Genomic DNA, 15,458 nt, shown 5'->3' on the forward strand with positions numbered 1-15,458 from the left:
GGCCTAATGTGATGATTTGATCAACCTGTACCCATAATGACATCAGGATCCCGAAGACACTGGCTCTATATGTGAGCCATCAAAATATGCTTCATACACAGCAATATTATGTATAGGCCATTACATTTTGAGTCATGACATAAGGGTCGTTAGTGAGGACCTTATGCAATTTAAAGACCTGGGAGGAGAAGCCCAGTTCCAATATGAAATGTATATGTTATACCAGTTGTATACATTGTTAGCTTCAGATATACTACCATTTTCAATAATGTTTATCCAATGTGATCTAACATTTATCAGATTATGTTTTATACCTTGTTCTATTCATAATTATTAATGATTACAATGAAATGTTTGTGCATGGTCACAGATGGCTGTGATTTCTGTGTTCAGTAAGAACAAATTATTTTAAAGAAAACCCTTTTCCCTGCTGAATTGACCATGTTTTTGAATTTATGAAGAAAGATGTTTTAGAAGAACCTCCCAGGGGTCTCTTATCAGGTTTAAATCTTTGCACTCTTCCCCCTGCAACTCTTCATGACACAAAGCATGCCAAAACAGCTTCCTTTTGCCTATGCATTAGCAATCTGTTTTACCTTTTTGACATCTTTCACACATAAAACCGTAAGAGAGAAATAAAATATATGTCTCTAGGTGAAAATAAAGCTTTGCCTTCCTCCTGATCTATAGGATATAAAGTAAAGCTCTGGCTTTGATAGTGGCTTTCCCTTATTCTAGAGTTGCCTTTCTATGCATGAAGACGATGAAGATGGATTAGGAAGAATTGGCCTTATCCTCCTAGGGGCTTTTTTCACCCTACCTTTTTGTATATGCTTTCCATTTTTATCTTGTTTAGGTTTTTCTTTTACGTTTTAGGGGGATTTTGTCTTTTTTGTCTTGTGTTTATTAATAACTTCTTTTTTTTTTTCTAGTAGAAAATTTTCACATTTCATTGTGTTATGTAGTTGACAATGTGTTTACAGTGCAATTTCCATTTAATTTTCTCTAGCATGTAATAACTAATTTGCATACACATTATCTATTTTCTCAGTCACTCTCCATTTTATGTTAACATTTAGTATCATTATTTTTCCCACTAACCTCATGTAGTCAAAAAAAAAAAAAATGTTTCCATAACAGTGCAGGATATTTTCTGATTATTTGTAAAAAAAAAAAAAAACACAAAAACACATAAATAAAATGTGTTTTTCATCACCTGCATCGCAGATGAAAACATTACGGACTCAGGAACACATATATTGAGAAGAAAACTTTTTTTATTTCTCATATAAAACACTAAACCCAATGCAGATGACATGTAGCATTTTATGCTTGCACTTACCTGTACAGCAAGCCCATATGAATATGCAGATAAACTGTACATTGTATGCAGCAATATGGCAGTCCAATGTAATTTATGAATAAATATGAATACATAGATTATCTGGAGAAGATCAAAATTTTTCCAAGCTACTTTATTAAGAACACAAACTCAAAGTACAAAAGATAAAGAGTCGTTTATTGAATGTCTTATGCCTTTGGTTAATTTTTGTCCTTTGCAAAATTACTTTTCTACCAAAAACAGTGGCATTTGTGGAGTCATAATAGTTTTCATCTTAGGTTGGCAGAGGCTTGTCCAATTGAGGTTGTATATTTCGGAATTCTAGATAGCCAAATTGGTACATGCTCCTACAATAAGAAAAGAGGTTGTACAATTAAACTATGAAAATGAGCATATACAGGTAGAATTTTCACAAAATTTAAAGTAAATACACACAAACAGCATAGTATTACTAATAACAAGACTGTATTGTAACAGACACACTCATGCCCTTTGCAGGATGAGAGGATTGATGGTTGACATTTTGGGAAAAAGTCAATTTTGCAAAGCGTGGTGGGGATAGAGAGGGTGAGGGGCACAGAAGAAGGTGTCCAGGAAATAGTTGAAGTAGAAAAGAAGTTGGGTAAGAAGAAAAGAACAGAAAAGAAGAGAAAAAAGGTGGGTGGGGGTCATTAATGTTTCTCACCTGCCGTAAGTAGTAGTGCCGTATGAGAATAATGCATTGACTATGCCACGCAAGGACAAGGTGTTGTCTGTGATTGCACAAATTTCTTTCAGTAGAACTACACCCTCTGGAACATTTTTGGATGTACCTTAATTGGCTATTGTCAGATTTTCCATTTATGTTATATCATTTATTTTTTAGAGCCACAGACTCAGTCATTGGTGTTAGGTTTCCCTCAAAACAATGGGATGCAGGACCTTTGCAGGACAGCATTTTTTAGCTATACCTAATTTCCTGGTATCTACTGTTAATGGATGATTTGTACATTAGAAAATATGACTCCTAGGTCATTCTCCCAGGTTGGTAAATATGGCGGTTTATAGTCAGTAGTAAGTATATCAGAGAAAGAGCTTGTCAGAGTCCCCCTTTAAGTGTTGTGCAGGGGTAGTGAGGTAATGAAGTTTCTGAGAGGGAAGGATCTCTAGAAGTCCAGTTGAAAGGAATTTTGATTTGAGGTTAATTCAGACAGCATATCCCAGCTTGTGTGTAGAAGTGTAATGTTCTGTTAAAACAACAGAACATGGGTTCCTCCATTCCTGAGGGAAATGCTGAGTTCCCGATAATGGGGTAAAGGAAGGACAATGTCAGTGAGATGTTTCTAGTGGGGAAACATTGTTGACATATCTGTAATGTTGGGTTTTATCTGGGGTGGAATTTAGGAAAGGTTGGGACCAGTGGCGTACCTAGGGGGGTGCAGCCCACAAACAGTACTGCAGCTCTAAGGATGCCACTGCCGCTCAAGGCTGAATTGGTCTGGTAAGTTGCAGTTTTCCAGGGCTAAATCACTCCACTCCTACCACCCACCCCATAGAAAAGCTTCCTTGAGTGACGCTGGAGTTACTATTGCTTATCAGCTTAGCAATGGTAGCTGCAGCATCTCTCAAGATATATTTTTTCTTTAGGGCAGGCAGGAGGAGCAGAGTGATTGAGGGCTGGTGCGCTGTGAGGTCACCCTCTTCCTACATAAATCTCACCCTTTTTCTGACTGACAGTAAAGCAGCCCAGCTGCAGCAGCACAAATGTAAAGGGCACAGTCTGCTTGAAACTGTAAGGCCTTTATTCGGAGAGAGGGTTTGTGTAGCGAGGGCCCCTGGACTGGAGGGAGGGGCTGTTTGGAGAGTTTGTTGACTAGGAAAGGGGGCTGTTGTGGAGAAGGCCATGGACTTCTCTGCACTCCCCCAGTGGGGGGAGTGCAGAGGAGGCCAGGGAGTAGGAGAGGGGAGTGTGCGAAGGAGGTCATGGACTAGTAGTGGGGGGGGGGGGGGGTGCAGAGAAAGCCATGCACTCGGAGGGAAAGTTGTGGAGTAGAGTTTCTGGACTAGGAGAGGAGGGTGCCTGGAGGACCTAGACTAAGAGGTGGGGAGTTTGGAGGCCTTAGACTAGGAAATACTGTGTTTACAGGCCCTGGACTAGGTTATGGGGTGCTTGGAGGCCCTGTACTAGGAGTGGGAGTACCAGGAGGCCCTGGTGTAGAAGAGAAGGTGCTCAGTGGCCTGCTAGATTCAGGAAGAAAAATATTGGACCTAAAGCCTGGACTAAGAGAGAGCCTGCCTGAGCCCAGGAGGAGCCTGGAGTAGGTGAGTTCACAGCATACATGGGCACATTTATCCATTTTTGCAAGTAATACCAGCAAGGAGCAAAGATACAGGTTGTGTGAAAGATACTGTATAAAAATTAACTGACATCTCCTCTTTTCTGCTATCTTACACACATGACAATTAGGCATTGTTCACATGGGGCATATGCATTCGTGCCCTGTATGACAGTATGTACATGCCTGTGAAGACAGTCCCAATAAAGTCAATTGGGATGCAGTGGCTATACGGACACAGTTGCTGCTCCCAATGTGATATCTGTGCTGGTGCACGGCCCCAAATGCATCCAGGGTTTGACCACAAACACAATTTGGCACAGTGCATGGTGTGCACCGCTATATCTCCTCCTACCATTTTTTAGAGGTATAAAAAAATTATGATCCCAGGTGCCACATATGCTAGGTATGCCACTAGGTGGGATAGTGTCTGTGATCCAAAAGAGGATGTAGTGCAATATATAAATTTCTCTTTTACATGATTGCATAATAAATTTAAACAAAGTGTCAGTGGGCTTTATATGCAATTTCACTCCTTTGGTGAGGTAACGCCACTGTTTTTTCACCAGTAAGAGTGCATAGTAGTGTCACAGAGCCTGATAGTTACTAGGAATATTGCAGCAAATGCAGCTTATGCCCACCTAAAGGTTATAAGATAGTCGGGAAGATTTACTAAAGAAGCACAATCCACACTTAGCCAAGTAAAAATCTGGCCGCTTTAAACATCCAATCATATGCTGATAAACTTTCTAAGAGTCAGACTAATGTAACATAAGTAAATTTAAATAAGGCATATGTAAATGTTTTTATATGTTAGTCTGTGTAATTACAGTTTTGTTCATTTAAAGGGTAAGGCAACTGTCAAACACAGTTTTCTGAGAATGTCCCTACCTTTTTGATCAACTCCAACCCCACTCAGCTGAATACTTAGCTAGTTCTGATTCCCAGTCCCTTCTCAATGTTTACTTCTGGCCTGCCAAACGGGTTTTGCTGTATTGCGCATGTTTTGACAATGAAAATGCAGACAGGAGCTAGCACAGGAATGACCTCCCCATTTTGCTGCTTAAAGCCAAATCAGATGGTCGGAGATAGGTCAATGACAAATCTGTGTTGCTTAACTGTAGTAGTAGTGAAAAGTGAGGTCCAACTGTGCTGGGTGTCTGGATTACAAAAATAGTTGAGCAAAATTATACAGGCATACCCCACATATAAGTACACAATGGGGTTTATTTACTAAAGCTGGAAAGTGCAAAATCAGGCTCACTTCTACATAGAAACCAATGAGCTTCTAGGTTTTATTACCAAAGTTTAATTGAACAAGCTGGGGTTAGAAGCTCATTGGTTTCTATGCAGAAGTGAGCCTGATTTTGCACGTTCCAGCTTTAGTAAATAAACCCCAGTGTGTACTTAAAAGTGGGGTTTGCCTGCAAAACCTTTTGACAAGTAAGGCAGTTCCCATATACTGTATATATGTATTTCAAAATTGCACATAGGTTTTTGCAATAAAGTGGAATTCTGTGAAAAGTCTCAATTCCATATTTCAATACTTGTTCTGTCGAATTTCACCCACCGGCTGAAATTCACATCTTTCCTCTCACTGCAAGTGTATAGGTGAAAGGTAAATATTAATATAAACAATTATAAGAAGCCAGACTTAAACTGTGATAGAAAGCAAGTTTTAGGGCATGGCAAGACAAGAAGCTACTCCCCTGACCTCCCATGTCTCTGGGCCTAAGCAACCTCTCATCAGTCCCAAATACTGTGGAATGTGGATCAAAATGTTTCTAAGCTTAGGCAAATGCCAACTTTCAGAAAAGTCAATATTTACAAAGGAATCCCTGTGGGTTCAAGCAAAGCTAAAACAGAATTGTCGGACTGCTTATAGTGTCTACCTTTCAGTACTTAAATTATCCATATATGGTTTGACATTTAATAATTTATTAATTGGAATTATACATATTATGTGGCTATCAGTTTATTTCTGTGAGTGTAGACATTAGATGGTGGGTGGGCACGATATGGCTGCTGCAAATCCTAATATCTTGTGTGGTAAACATCTTCCTTCTTTTGAACAAAAACCTACAGCACTACATTAAATTATTTAGGATGAGTGACAAACATTACATTTCTTTTGACTTTATCTGGGAAGAATCATGAGATCCCCAAATCCAGGAAATCAGGCAATACATGAATTGCATAATTCTCTGCTGATCCCACAAATATGTATGCAGATTTTCAGATAAGACATAAACCTCCAATTCATCCAAAAAAGATGAGTTTCACCAAATTCACCAAATCCTCCTGATTTGTGAACTTATTCCTTTATTTCTAAACCTGGGTGGAAAACCAGCCCTTCTGGCACTTATTATTTAGATCTCTCACACCTTTGTAGAAAGCTTCATAGAAGCTGCTTGGAGTACTCAATGCTGCTCCGTGTGTGTGGCTGTTGCAGAGAATTATTCAGTGTGGCTGCACCCGGTGTGAATTTTGTGTGAACCTGCAACATTAATCCAGACAAGAAAGATTCTGAAAAAATATGTTTTGTGATTATTCAATTTCTAAATGTACACGTTATTTTTTTTTCTTAATCGCTGATTTCAAGGTTGACCATACACAACAATAGCATACAATTCTACTATATATATTCTTTGTAGGAGGTTAACATCAAAATTATGAGATCCCACTGTTCAGAATAAGCGATCTGTATTGGCCCACCTTTTTTTCTAAATTCTTTTCCAAACTCTTGAACATTCGCATGTATATTTCCAATATGCAAAAAGTGATATGTTAGTATTTAAAGTTGAAAAGTAATAAACCTATCCTGCTGGCTAATATCAAGATATATGTTACATATGAAAATAAAATACTGTTGTCCACATGCTTTGTCATAGAGTATATTATAGAGTGTATAGAGATATTTGGCATTTCAAAATAATCAGTTGGTTATCACTAAGGTTTTATTTAAACACTATTTTTAAAAATTGGCAAAATAAAGGAAAGTCAAGGTAGAACACATGTAAACAGCATAGAGAAGAAATAAAGAAACAGAGTACAGGCAGCTAATAGGGAAGAAGAAATAGGAGATGAAACAAGGGGTACAAGAGTGTAAAGGGAAATGTAAGGATTTCTAGATTGTAAGCTCTAATGATCAGGGCCCTCTAGTCCCTCCTTTATTGATTTGTTTATGTAAGTGTACTGTCTGCCCTCATGTTGTAAAGTGTTGCGCAAACTGTTGGCGCTATATAAATCCTGTATAATAATAATAATAATAAAGAGAATTGCATGGGTGATGTATCTCCTTTCTCCTGCTGCTTCTAATGTTCAAGGGCATCATGTAATTAAGAAATGTTTGCCTTTTGTTGATAAGTAATGTTCTACCTAATATTGCAAGGCTCTGATGCATTGGATTCATTCATTAACCATTTGACCTCTGAAAGATTTACCCCCCTTCCTGACCAGGCCATTTTTTGCGATACCTCACTGCATTACTTTAATAGTGCGGTCGTGCGACACTGTACCCACAAAAATGGATGTCTTTTTTGACCACAAATAGAGATTTCTTTTGGTGGTATTTGATCATCTCTGCATTTTTTATTTTTGGCATTATGATTTGTCAGCCAAGCTCGTTTTCATTACATAAACAAAAAAAGTGACAATTTTGAAAGAAAAAAAACTATATGATTTACTTTCTGTTATAAAACATATCCAATAAAAAAAAAATGAAAAATTTAAATTTCTTCATTAATTTAGGCCAATATGTATTCTGCTACATATTTTTGGTTTTCCCAATTTTCCCAATTTTCCCAATTTTTGGTATCCCAATAAGCCTATATTGATTGGTTTGCGCAAAAGTTACAGCATCTACAAACTATGTTTTTTTTTTGTTTTTTGTTTTTAGTAATGGCGGCGATTGGCAACTTATAGCAGGACTGCGATATTACGGCAAACAAATCTGACACTAACTGATAGTTTTGACACTTTCTGGGGACCAATGACACTAATACAGTGATCTAAAAATTACACACTGTCACTGTACTAATGACACTGGCTGAGAAGGAGGTAGTCTCCCTGGCGGTATTCCCGAGGTAAGATTTAAATATCATAAGCGGTATTCCCGAGCCAGACTTGGGATCCCATCACTGGATCCATGGAGGGGTTTACTTACCTTGTCCCCTGGATCCAGCAATGTCCCCGTCCTCTGCTCAAACTGTGACAATGCTGAGCTCCGTTCCCTGCGAGCGTTGCAACGCACGGGGACGGAGTTCGGCGCCAAATTCAAAAAGTAAAAAACACAGTATAGATACAGTATACTGTAATCTTACAGATTACAGTACTGTATCAAATAATTACACATCCCCTTTGTCCCTAGTGGTTTCTCCAGTGCCCTCCATACAGTTTTATATTATAAATACTGTTCTTTATGCCAGGAAACTGGAGATTGTCCATAGCAACCAAAAATTGTCCATTTACATCAAAAGTGGTTATAGATGAGCTAGAAAACAGCGATAATAAATTAGACTCACTCGCAGAATTGAGCGATAGTAATTTGTGGGGAAATTCATCATCAAACACTAAAAGTAATGACAGTGACAATTCTGCAACTCAGCATATTTCAGTGTTTTTGATTTGATTACATTATTGAATAATTTTTATTATTATTATATTATTATTTGTTATAATCATTTATAGTTATTTATTTTATTATTTATCTATATATATATATATATATATATATATATATATATATATATATATATATATATATATATATATATAATTTATGATTTCAGATTTCAGATTTTATCATACCCGGGATGTCTATTAGACTCTTGTTTGGACAGATTTAAGTGAATCATTTCTAAAAATTACTGGCCTACAATACAAAAAGCCAAATTTCCATACAAAATTGTACCACCTTTAGCACCTAAAATCTGAAATAATCGTACCGCCAGGGAGGTTAACATCAGGAGTGATCAAAGGGTTAACTGTGTGCCTAGCCAGTGCTTTCTCACTGCGGGAGAGGTGCTTTTACTATGTGAAAGCAAAGATCGTTGTTCCTGCTTTGCAAGAACACAGGATTAATGCCTTCCCTCCTTACAGAGCAGCAGTCTGTGTTGTTTACATTGGCAGATTGCCGTTTTGAGGTTGAAGGTGTACTGTAAAATAGGTGGGTGCTGGCGAACATCGAGTCTGCAGTACCTGCCGCTGGGCTCCCGCTGTGTGTGATCACATCGGGAGTGGGTTGCCAGAAGGACAAGTGTGCTTTCCAGACCCCGGAAGTTTCAGATAATGTACTAAGTACCTGATCTGGTACAGAGCAGTATATCTGCGGTGGGTGGCCGGGAAGCAGTTAAAAGGTATCTAAACCCAAAGGGAAGATGTAATATATTGAATTTGGTAGATGTGGTAGTTGTATTTTTTTTTTGTTCAAGTTTTTATTTTTTATCCAGTAATTCTGTGAATAACACACTTCCTGTCCCTTCATGTCTACACTTTTACCCATATTGGATATATGAAGAAAGCCACCTAGACTAAACGTCTAACATATCTGCCTTTGTTCGGCTGCATTATATGGGGAATGGGATGATTAATAGTTTACATAAGAAAAATATTGTTTTATGCTTCCAGTTCAGTTCATAGGAAGTGACAAGGACACTGCATTTCTGGGAAGATCAACAGATATTTTCTGTACTTCTAAAAAAAAAAAAATGTTCTTAGTCTTAAAAAAGAAAAAAAATTTGGTCACCACATCTAAAAGACTGGTAATCTGCAATATATGAAATGTTTGTCTTTGGGTTTAATTATCCTATAAAGAAAGTGTCATGTCTTCCATCTGCCTAATATCAATATTTTTGGTTATCTTTGTACATTTGAGATATGGATTTTCTGAGAAACTTTGTGATATTGTTAACTGTCCTCCTCCAGAAAATGCATAGTGTTTTCCACATACTGGCACAAGACAGTCACTCGCAGAAAAAATGATTTCAGAGTACTGCAGAGTACTTTTGTTTTAGTGTTTTAGAAATTATGTCTGTATTGATGGGAGGGGGCAGAGAAGGAATAGTAATGGCACTGGCTTCTCGGGAAAACAATAGCAATCTTAACAGTTTTTCTTATGCCAATCACTCATCCCTCTGGCATTTGCCAGCCAGGGTGTCTATGGATATCTTGCCAGCCAGTGGTGTCTACGGGTACCTTGCCAGCCAGTGGTGTCTATGGATACCTTGAAAGCCAGTGGTGTCTATGGGTACCCAATGACATGAGGTTGTCATTTGATTCAGAATGAAAATGATCAGATAACCTGACTGTCAGATCATGTTAATGGGTATTTTATGGTTGGAGTTATGCTAGTAGCCACATAAAAATAACATTTCATTTTCAGGGATGAGACTAGACTTGTCCACAATGGAAAATTTTGTTTAGTTTTGGTTCGTCGTTATTCGTAAAATACATAATTTCGCTCTGTTATATTCGTTATGTTACGTTAATACGTTTTCGGATAATTCGTTATTTCTGTACAGTGTCAATATTCGTTATACTGAACCTCGAATCATGACAAATTAATTTATTATGTGCGCTTTAATTTCATTCGTTGGAATTCGATATTTATGTATGTATATATATATCTATTCGTGATAATGATTGTAGTTTGGAAAGTCATTTATTTATTTAATCTTTTAACACACAATGACAATATCTCTTCTCTGCTCAAATACAATACAACACCCTTCTCACTTAGTTCTCAGGACTGCACTTTGCCAGTAATCCAACCTCCAGCAAAAAATGAATCAGCTGATTGGACTGTAAGAATTACTTTGAGTTGACCTTTTCTTTCATTAGATCTTTAACAAATTACAGAATCATGTCAAATTCATTCGTTATATCCGCTATAATTTCTTTCGTATTAGTTGAAATTCGTTATTTTTTTATTCGGATGCATCTGAAAGATGCATAATTCGGCCGAATTTTGATTTGTTACAAAACGAATTGCACAAGCCTCGATGAGACTAGTCATATCAATTACAAGGCTGATAGGGGGATGTTTACCTACAATGCAGCAATGCACCTGATTCTGTTGACTAAATATATTTTGGATGGTGAATGAGATGTTACAGTGATATGAATTTTTCCAACGTTATTTTTTTTTATTGCTACATCCGATTATAAAGTGACAGGGGCATAATTTCATCAAGATATTTAGTGAGTTATATGATATTACAAAGTAGAAAACAAGGAAATTGAAGCAGGCACCATGAATGTCAGTGACGGTTACAAAACAGAAACATAAAAAAATCATAAAATAATATAGAAGGTATCAGCATTTCTGATCCTTTAGGTGACCACTTGAATATCTTCAAGAGGTAAAATTAAAATAAATCATGAGCAACAGTAATGCAAGCTTTAATATAATAGATTTTATTGGTGTGCACCTACCATTCTGCATGTTTTTTTATATCAAGGACATGCATACTAAGTAATAAGTGCAACAGATCAGTCTTTCTCTTCCTCTCTTAACAGTGATTGGCATCTTTGTTCACACATTATCCAAGCCCAGCATATATTTTCCAAACAAAAATGTTTGCCAATGGATAACATAATCATGTAAATTGTGGCTCTAAACATCCATGCAGACATCATTTTACATTTTCTGTAGGATCTACAATAACCATAAACATTCAGACATACTACAGCTAGTAACTTAAAGTGAAAATCTAGACAAACCATTAAGTATACCATGAAACACAAGCAGTATTTGTTCTTAAGGGTGGAAAAGGCAGTCTTTTCTCCAGGGGAGGAAAAAGCAGCGTTAAAAAAAATTGGCATTCCAGTTGCGGCGTGGCATCCCGCCCCAACGGGAAGTGTGTGGAATGCCATTTTGAGAGAGGTACACAGAGGTTGCATCCCTAAAGATCAATATAGGCTATAATATTCTGCACAAGATGCGAGTGGCAATTTCTACTTCTTAACTAAAAATAAAGCTTAAAATGATTGTAAAAGATCACGTTGTAAAACAACCCATTTAGTTTAACTTCCCTGATGATTATTTCAGATTTTAGGTGCTGAAAGCGGTACCATTATTTTGCATGGAAATTTGGCATTTTATATTGTAGGCCTGTAATTCTTAGAAATAACTAATTTAACCACATGCCAACTGGCACGCGCCGATATACGTCCGCAGAATGGCATGGACAGGCAAATGGGCGCACAGGTACGTCCCTTTAAATTTGCCGCTGTGCCATCGTGTGTACGCCGCTGGTGGCGCGTGCACTGGTCGGGACCTCCGTGAGTCCGATCATGGGTCCCACGGACTCGATCGCTGCAGGGATACCCGCTATCGTCTTATGGAGAGGAAGAATGGGGAGATGCTGATGTAAACAAGCATCTCCCCGTTCTGCCTAGTGACAGTGTCACTGATCTCTGCTCCCTGTGATCGGAGCAGAGATCAGTGATGTGTCATACACAGCCATGCCCCCCCCCACAGTTAGAAACACTCCCCAGGGCTCACTTAACCCCTACACTGCCACCTAGTGGTTAACCTCTTCACTGCCAGTGTCATTTACACAGGAAAAGTGCATTTGTATAGCACTGATTGCTGTATAAATGACAATGGTCCCAAAAATGTGACAAAAATGTTTGATGTGTCCGCCATAATGTCACAGTCATGATAAAAATTTCTGATCACCGCCATTACTAGTAAAAAAAAAAAAATTATTAATAACAATGCCATGAAACTATCCCCTATTTTGTAAACACTATAACTTTTGCGCAAACCAATCAATAATCGCTTTTTTGCAAAAAATTTTACCAAAAATATGTAGAAGAATATTATATATATATATAATATAAAACTGCATGCAGTACACTGGACAAACCACTAGGGACAAAGGGGATGTGTAACTATTTGATACAGTACTGTAATCTGTAAGATTACATTATACTGTATCTATACTGTGTTTTTTACTTTTTGAATTTGGCGCTGAACTCCGTCCCCTTACATCGCAACGCTCGCAGGGAACGGAGCCCAGCATTTTGACAGATCGAGCGAGACACGGCGGCTCACAGATCACAGTGGGGAGACATCACAGGATCCAGGGGACAAGGTAAGAAATCTCTACATGGATCCTGCGATGCGATCCCGAGTCTGGCTCGGGGTTACCGATTTTGGTACTGAAATCTCACCCCGAGCAAGACTCGGGAATACCACTAGGGAAGTTAAAATAGAAATAAAGGGTAAATATTTTTTGTATAGCTATAAGAAAAAATACTGTAGGAAAAATGTATCCTTTTTGGTGTTTACAAGTTAAAATCTGTTTTGTTTTGTTTTTGCCAGAAAATTACTTAGAACCCCTAAACATTATATATTTTTTCAGACACTCTAGCCACTTAAGGATCGCCGCATGTAAATGTACGTCGGCACAATGGCACCGACAGGCACAAGCACGTACATGTACATGTTTGCTTTCCAGCAGGTGGGGGGCCCGATCGGACCCCCTCCCGCTGGCTGCGGTGGTCCGTTTCGCTTCAGGAGCGATCCGGGATGAGGGGATGGCCGTTGGTTTCTGGCCATCCCCTCTCGATTGCTCCTGGCGAATGAGAAGCTTCCCTCGCCTGTGTAGTGTAAACACAGGCAGGGAGGAAGTGATGTCTTTCTCCTCGGGCGGTCTTTTTGACTGGACTGTGAGGAGAACACATAGTAAGTGCACCAAACACTACACTGACATGTAGGTACACATAGGCACACAAATCACCCCCCGCCCCCCCCCCCCAGTCCCCCCCCCCCCAGTCACAGTGTCACTGATTGCAGTGATTATTTATTTAGTGATCACTGCATTTAGTGTCAGTTGTGACAGTAAAAAGTGTCAGGGCAGTTAGTGTTAGGTCCAGGGTAGCCCCCTACCCCCTGATTGCCCCTAGAGTTAACCCTTTCACCCCCTTTTGCCAGTGTCACTAAGCGATCGTTTTTCTGATCGCTGCATTAGTGTCAGTGGTGCCGCTAGGTAGCTAGTTATTTTTTTGGGTTCACCGCCAGGTTTTTATAGCATTAGGTACCCCCATATACTACCCAATAAAGGTTTTAACACCCTGATTGCCCCTAGCGTTAACCCTTTCACCAGCGATCACCGTATAAGTGTCACTGGTGATGCTGGATAGCCAGTTAGTTATTTCGTTATTTAGGTTCCCCGTCAGATTTTTATATAGCGTCCAGGACCCCCATATACTACCTAATAAAGGTTTTAACCCCCTGATTGCCCCCAGGTAACCCTTTCACCCCCTTTTGCCAGTGTCACTAAGCGATCGTTTTTCTGATGGCTGAATTAGTCTCACTAGGTGACGCTGGTTAGCCAGTTAGTTATTTAGGTTCCCCGTCAGGTTTTTATATAGCATCAGGGACCCCCATATACTACCTAATAAAGATTTTAACCCCCTGATTGCCCCTAGTTAACCCTTTCCCCAGTGATCACCGTATAAGTGTTACGGGTGACTCTGGTTAGTTAGTTTGCTTTTTATAGCATCAGGGCACCCACCATTTATTACCCAATAAAAGTTTAACCCCCTGATCACCCGGCGGGTGATATCAATTAGGTTTTAGGGTCAGGGTCTGCGTCGCCCCAGGCAGCCCTAGGTTAGTGCCAGTACCACTAACACCCCCGCGCAAAGCATACACCTCCCGTAGTGGTATAGAATCTGAACAGATCAATATCTGATCAGATCTATACTAGCATCACCAGCAGTTTAGGGTTCCAAAAAAACGCATTGTTAGCGGGATCAGCCCAGATACCTGCTAGCACCTGCGTTTTGCCCCTCCGCCCAGCCCACCCAAGTGCAGTATCGATCGATCACTGTCACTTACAAAACACTAAACACATAACTGCAGCATTTGCAGAGTCAGGCCTGATCCCTGCGATCGCTAACAGTTTTTTTTGGTAGCGCTTTATATTTAAATCCTGAAGGCAGTGCTTGGTTTTCGGGGTCCTGTACGCAGCTAGGCTCCCAAAAAGTCCCCCACATGTGGTATCCCCGTACTCAGGAGAAGCAGCAGAATTTATTTTGGGGTGTAATTTCACTTATGTCCATAGCATGTGTGAGCAATATATCATTTAGTGACAACTTTGTGCAAAAAAAAAAAAAATTTAATATTCCTGCAACTTGTGGCAAAATATAAAATATTTCATGGACTCAACATGCCTCTCAGTAAATAGCTTGGGGTGTCTACTTTCCAAAATGGGGTCATTTTGGGGGGTTTTGTGCTCTTTTGGCATTTTATGGCCTTCGAAACTGTGATAGGTAGTGAGGAGTAAAATCAAAAATTTGCACCCTTAGAAATCCTGAAGGCAGTGATTGGTTTTCGGGGTGCCGTACGTGGCTAGGCTCCCAAAAAGTCCCACATATGTGGTATCCCCGTACTCAGGAGAAGCAGCAGAATATATTTTGGGGTGCAATTCTACATATAACTATGGCATGTATGAGCAATATATCATTTAGTGACAACTTTTTGTAAACTTTTTTTTTGTGTCATTATTCAATCACTTGGGACAAAAAAAAAAATTCAGTGGGCTCAACATGCCCCTCAGCAATTTCCTTGGGGTGTCTACTTTCCAAAATGGGGTCATTTGGGGGGGTTGTACTGCCCTGCCATTTTAGCACCTCAAGAAATGAGATAGGCAGTCATAGATTAAAAGCTGTGTAAATTCCAGAAAATGTACTCTAGTTTGTAGACGCTATAACTTTTGCGCAAACCAATAAATATACGCTTATTGACATTTTTTTTACTAAAGACATGTGGCTGAATACATTTTGGC

At 39.1% G+C, this 15,458-nt stretch overlaps 1 long non-coding RNA gene across 1 annotated transcript in view; it reads right to left on the minus strand.

Moving 5' to 3' along the window:
- Positions 1-1,498: 1,498 nt before the first annotated feature.
- The window catches only part of LOC143982552 (uncharacterized), a 53,855-nt gene continuing 39,895 nt past the window's right edge, over positions 1,499-15,458 (minus strand). The window contains exon 2 of the long non-coding RNA XR_013274482.1: positions 1,499-1,689. This is a non-coding gene — a long non-coding RNA (uncharacterized LOC143982552). The remainder of the gene's footprint in view (positions 1,690-15,458) is intronic.

The sequence above is a fragment of the Lithobates pipiens genome, unplaced genomic scaffold, assembly GCF_037356315.1.
Source record: "Lithobates pipiens isolate NorthernLeopardFrog02 unplaced genomic scaffold, aLitPip1_a1.2 Scaffold_16, whole genome shotgun sequence".
NCBI classification, from domain to species: Eukaryota; Metazoa; Chordata; class Amphibia; order Anura; family Ranidae; genus Lithobates; species Lithobates pipiens.